Source organism: Pongo pygmaeus, chromosome 17 (genome assembly GCF_028885625.2).
Source record: "Pongo pygmaeus isolate AG05252 chromosome 17, NHGRI_mPonPyg2-v2.0_pri, whole genome shotgun sequence".
NCBI classification, from domain to species: Eukaryota; Metazoa; Chordata; class Mammalia; order Primates; family Hominidae; genus Pongo; species Pongo pygmaeus.
Window position 1 is genome coordinate 14,222,710 of NC_072390.2, and position 6,000 is coordinate 14,228,709.

Below are 6,000 nucleotides of genomic sequence, written 5' to 3' on the forward strand. Positions count from 1 at the left end.
TGAAACACATTTTTTGTAGAATCTGCAATTGGTATTTGGAGAGATTTGAAGCCTTCGTTGGAAACGGGAATTTCTTCAAATAAAGAATAGATAGAAGCATTCCCAGAAACTGTTTTGTGATGTGTACATTCAACTCACAGAGATGAACCTTTCTTTTGATAGATCAGTTTTGAAACACTCTTTTTGCAGCATCTTCAAATAGTTGCTTGTAGCGCTTTGAGAGCTCTGGTGGAAAAGGAAATATCTTCAAATAAAAACTACACAGAAGTATTCACAGAAACTTCTTTGTTATGTGCACATTCAACTCACAGAGTTGAACACACCTTTTCATAGAGCAGTTGTGAAACTCTTTTTGAAGGACCTGCAAGTGGATATTAGGACCGATTTGAGGCCTTCATTGGAAATGGGAATGTCTTCACATAAAACTAGACAGAACCATTCTCAGAAACTTCTTTGTGATGTGTGAATTCAATTCACATTGTTGTACATAATTTTTCATAGAGCAGTTTTGATACACTCTTTTTGTAGAATCTGCAAGTGCCTATTTAGACGACTTTGAGGCCGTTGTTGGAAAAGGGAATATCTGCAGATAAAAACTTGACAGAAGCATTCTCAGAAACTTCTTTGTGATGTGTGCATTCAACTCACAGAGTTGAAGCTTCCTTTTGATAGAGCAGTTTTGAAACTCTCTTTTTGTCAAATCTGCACGGGGATATTTTGACGGTTTTGAGGCTTTTGATTTAAACGGGAATACCTTCACATAAAAACTAGAGAGAAGCATTCTTAGAAACATCTTTGTGATGTGTGTATTCAACTCACAGAGTTGAACCTTTGTTTTGATAGAGCAATTTTGTAACACATTTTTGGTAGAATCTGCAAGAGGACATTTCGAGCCCTTTGAGACCTTTGGTACAAAAGGAAATATCTTCACATAAATACTAGACAGAAGCATTGTCAGAAACTTTTTTGTGATGTGTGCATTCAAACTCACAGTGATGAGCCTTCCTTTTGATAGAGCAGCTTTGAAAGACTCTTATTGTAGAATCTCCAAGTGGATATTTGGAGCACTTTGAATCCTTCGTTGGAAATGGGAATATCTTCAAATAAAAACTAGACAGAAGCATTCTCCAAAACTACTTTGAGATGTACGCTTTCGATTCATGGAGTTGAGCCTTTCTTTTGATAGAGCAGTTTTGAAAACACTTTTTGTAGAATCTGCAAATGGATATTTGGACTGCCTTGGGGCCTATGGTAGAAAAGGGAATATCTTCACATACAAACTAGACAGAAGCAGTCTCAGAAACATTTTTGTGATGTGTGCCTTCAACTTATAGAGTTGTACATTTCTTTTGATACAGCATGTTTGCAACACTTTTTTTGCAGAATCTGCAAGTGGACATTTGGAGTGCTTTGTGACCATTGGTGGAAAAGGAAACATCTTCACATAAAAAGTAGATAGAAGCATTCTCAGAAACTTCTTTGTTATGTGTACATTCAACTCACAGAGTTGAACCTTCCTTTTGATAGAGCAGTTTTGAAACACATTTTTTTTAGAATCTGCCAGTGGACATTTGGAGTGCTTTGAGGCCCTCGGTGGTAAGGGAAATCTCTTCACATAAAAACTACTCAGAATCATTCTCAGAAACTTCTTTGTGATGTGTGCATTCAACTCACAGAGTTGAACCTTCCTTTTGGTAGAGCAGTTTTGAAACACTCTTTTTGTACAATCTGCAAATGGATATTTTGAGTGCTTTGAAGCCTTTGTGGGAAACGGGAATTTCTTCAAATAAAAACTCGACAGAAGCATTCTCAGAAACTGTTTTGTGTTGTGTACATTCAATTCACAGTGTTGAATATTTCTTTTGACAGGGAAGTTTTGAAACACTCTTTTTGTAGAATCTGCATATAGACATTTGTAACGCTTTGAGGGCTCTGGTGGAAAAGAAAATATCTTCAAATAAAAACTAGAGAGAAACATTATCTGAAACTTCTTTGTGATGTGTGTCTTCAACTCACAGAGTTTAAACTTTCTTTTGATGGAGCAGATTTGAAACACTCCTTCTGTAGTATCTGCAGGTGTATATTTGGAGTGCTTTGAAGACTTCGTTGGAAACGGGAATATCTTCAAATAAAAACTAGACAGAAGCATTCTCAGAAACAAGTTTGTGATGTGTGTATTCAACTCACAGAGTTGAACATAACTTTTTCTAGAGGAGACTTGAAAAACTCTATTTGCAGTATCTGAAATGGGATATTTTGACCGTATTGAGGCCCTCATTGGAAACAGGAATATCTTCCCATAAAAAGTAGACAGAAACATTCTCAGAAACTACTTCATGATGTGTACATTCAACTCACACAGTTGAAGCTTCCTTTTGATAGAGCAGTTTTGAAACCGTCCTTTTGAAGAATTGGCAAGTGGATATTTGGAGCACTTTGAATCCTTCATTGGAAATGGGAATATCTTCAAATAAAAACTAGACAGAAGCATTCTCAGAAACTTCTTGTGATGGGTGCATTCAACTCACAGAATTGAACTTTCCTTTTGATAGAGCAGTTTAGAAACACTCTTTTTGTAGAATCCAAAGGTAGATACTTGAACCGATTTGAGGTCTTGGTTGGAAACGGGATTAAATTCACATAAAAACTAGACAGAAGCATTCTCAGAAACTTCTTTGTGATGAGTGGATTCAACTCACAGAGATGAAACTTCCTTATGGTAGAGCAGTATTGAAACACTGTTTCTGTAGAATCTGCAAGTGGACATTTGGAGCGCTTTGAGGCCTTCGGCAAAAAAGGAAATATCTTCACATAAAAACAAGACAGAAACATTCTCAGAAACTTCTTTGTGATGTGTGCATTCAACTGACAGAGTTAAACCTTCCTTTTGATAGAGCAGATTTGAAACACTCTTTTTGTAGGATCTGCAGGTGAATAATTGGAGCATTTTGAAGCCTTTGTTGGAAACGGGAATACCTTCAACTAAAAACCAGACAGTAGCATCCTCAGAATCTACTTTGTGATTTGTGCATCCAACTCATAGAGTTGAACATACTTTTTCATAGAGAAGTTGTGAATCATTCTATTTGAAGAACCTGCAAGTGGATATTTGGACTGCTTAGAGGCCTTCGTTGGAAATGGGAATATCTTCACATAAAAACTAGACAGAAGCATTCTCAGAAACGTCTTTTTGATGTGTGCATTCAACTCACGGAGTTTAGCATAACTTTTGATTGAGCAGTTTTGAGACACTCTTTTTGTACAATCTGCAAGGGGATACTTGGACCGTTTTGAGGCCTTCTTTGGAAACAGGAATATCTTCATATAAAAACTAAATTGAAGCATGGTCAGATACTTCTTTGTGATGTGTGCATTCAACTCACAAAGTTGAATCTTCCTTTAGATGTAACAGTTTTGAAACACATTTTTTGTAGAATCTGCAAGTGGACATTTAGAGTGCTTTGAATACTTCATTGAAGTGGGAATATCTTCAAATAAAAACTAGACAGAAGCATTCTTAGAAATTACTTTGTGAAATGTGCATTCAACACACAGAGTTAAACATTTCCTTTGATAGAGCAGTTTTGTAACACTACTTTTGTAGAATCTGAAAGTGGACATTTATAACTTTTACAGGACTGGCATGGAAAAGGAATTATCTTCAAATAAAAACTAGACAGAAGCATTCTCAGAAATTTCTTTGTGATGTGTGCATTCAACTCACAGAGTTGAACTTTCCTTTTCATAGAGCAGTTGTCAAACACTCTTTCTGAAGAAACTGTAAGTGGATATTTGTACCGATTTGTGGCATTCCTTGGAAACACGAATATCTTAACATAAAAACTAGACAGAAGCATTCTCAGAAATTTCTTCATGATGTGTACATTCAACTCAGGGTGCTGAACATAACTTTTCATAGAGCAGTTTTGAAACCCTGTTTTTGTAGAATCTGGAAGTGGATATTTGAAGTGCTTGAGCCTTCGTTGGAAACGGGAATATTTTGAAATAAAAAACAAACAGAAGCCTTCTCAGAAACAACTCTGTGATGTGTCCATTCAACTCAGAGAGTTGAACCTTTCCTTTGATAGAGTAGTTTTGAAATACTCTTTGTAGAATCTGAAAGAGGACATTTGAAGTGCTCTGAGGGCTATGGTGGAACAGGAAATATCTTGAAATGAAAACTAGACAGAAGGTTTCTCAGAAACTTCTATGTGATGTTTGCATTCAACTCGCAGAGTTGAACATACGTTTTCCTAGTGCAGTTGTGAAACACTCCTTTTGAAGAACCTGCAAGTGGTTATTTGGACCGTTTTGAGGCCTTCATTGGAAACGGTAATATCTTCACATAAAAACTAGACAGAAGCATTTTCAGAAACATTTTGTGATGTGGGCATTCAACTCAGAGGGTTGAACATAACTTTTCATAGAGCAGTTTTAAAACACTCTTTTTGTCGAATCTGCAAGTGGATATTTGGAGTGCTTTGAAGACTTTGTTGGAAACGGAAATATCTTCAAACAACCACCAGACAGAAGCATTCTCAGAAACTTCTTTGTGATGTGTGCATTCAAATCACAGAGTTGAACTTTTGTTTTCAGAGAGCAGTTTTGAAGCACACTTTTTGTACAATCTGCAAGTGGATATTTGGCGTACTTTGAAGCCTATTTGCAAATGGGAATACCTTCAAATAAAAACTAGAAACAAGCATTCTTAGAAAGTACTTTGTGATGCATGCATTCGAATCACAGAGTTAAAACTTCCTTTTCATATAGCAGTTTTGAAACACTCTTTTTTAGGAATTTGCAACTAGATATTTGGAGATCTTTGAAGCCTTCGTTGGGAATGAGAATATCATCAATTTAAAACTGGACAGAAGCATTCTCAAAAACTACTTTCTGATATATGCATTCAAACCACAGAGTTCAACCTTTCTTTTGATAGAGCAGTTTTGAAATACTCTTTTTGTAGTATCTGCAGATGGATATTTGGAGCGCTTTGAGGCCTATGGTAGTAAAGGAAATATCTTCACACAAAAAATAGACAGAAGCATTCTCAGAAACTTCTCTGTGATGTGTGCATTGAACTCACAGAGTTCAGCATAACTTTTCATTGAGCAGTTTTGAAACAATCTTTTTGTAGAATCTGTAAGTGGATATTCGGAGTGCTTTGAGGCCTTCGTTGGAAACGGGAATATGTTCACATAAAAACTACAAAGAAGTATTCTCAGAAACTTACTTGTGATGTGTGCATTCAACTCACAGTGTTGAACCTTCCTTTTGATAGAGGAGTTTTCAAACACTTTTTTTTATAGAATACACAAGAGGATATTTGGAGTGCTTTGAGGCCTTCAGTGAAAAAGGAATTATCTTCACAAAAAAACTAAACACAAGTATTCTCAGAATTTCTTTGTGATGTGTGCATTCAACTCACAGAGTTAAACCTTCCTTTTGATAGAGCAGTTTTGAAACTCTCTTTTTGTACAATTTGAAAGGGGATATTTAGACCGTTTTGGTGTCTTCGTTGGAAACGGGTATATCTTCAAATAGAAACTAAACAGAAGCATTCTCAGAAACTACTTTGTGATGTGTGCATTCAACTCACAGAGTTCAGCCTTCCTTTTGATAGAGCAGTTTTGAAACACTCTTTTTGTAGAGTCTGCAGGTGGATATTTGGAGCTCTTTGAGACCTATGGTAGAAAAGGAAATATCTTCACAAAAAAATTAGACAGAAGCATTCTCAAAAATTTCTTTGGGATTTGTGCATGCAACTCACAGAGTTGAACCTTTCTGTTGATAGAGCAGTTTTGGGATACTTTTTAATAGATTCTGCAAGTGGTCATTTTGAGCGTTTTGAGGCCTTTTTTAGAAAAGGAAATATCTTCACATAAAAACTAGACAGAAGCATTCTCAGAAACTTTTTTTGATGTGTGCATTCAACTCACAGAGTTGAACATAAATTTTCATAGAGCAGTTTTGTAACACTCTATTTGTAGAATCTGCAAC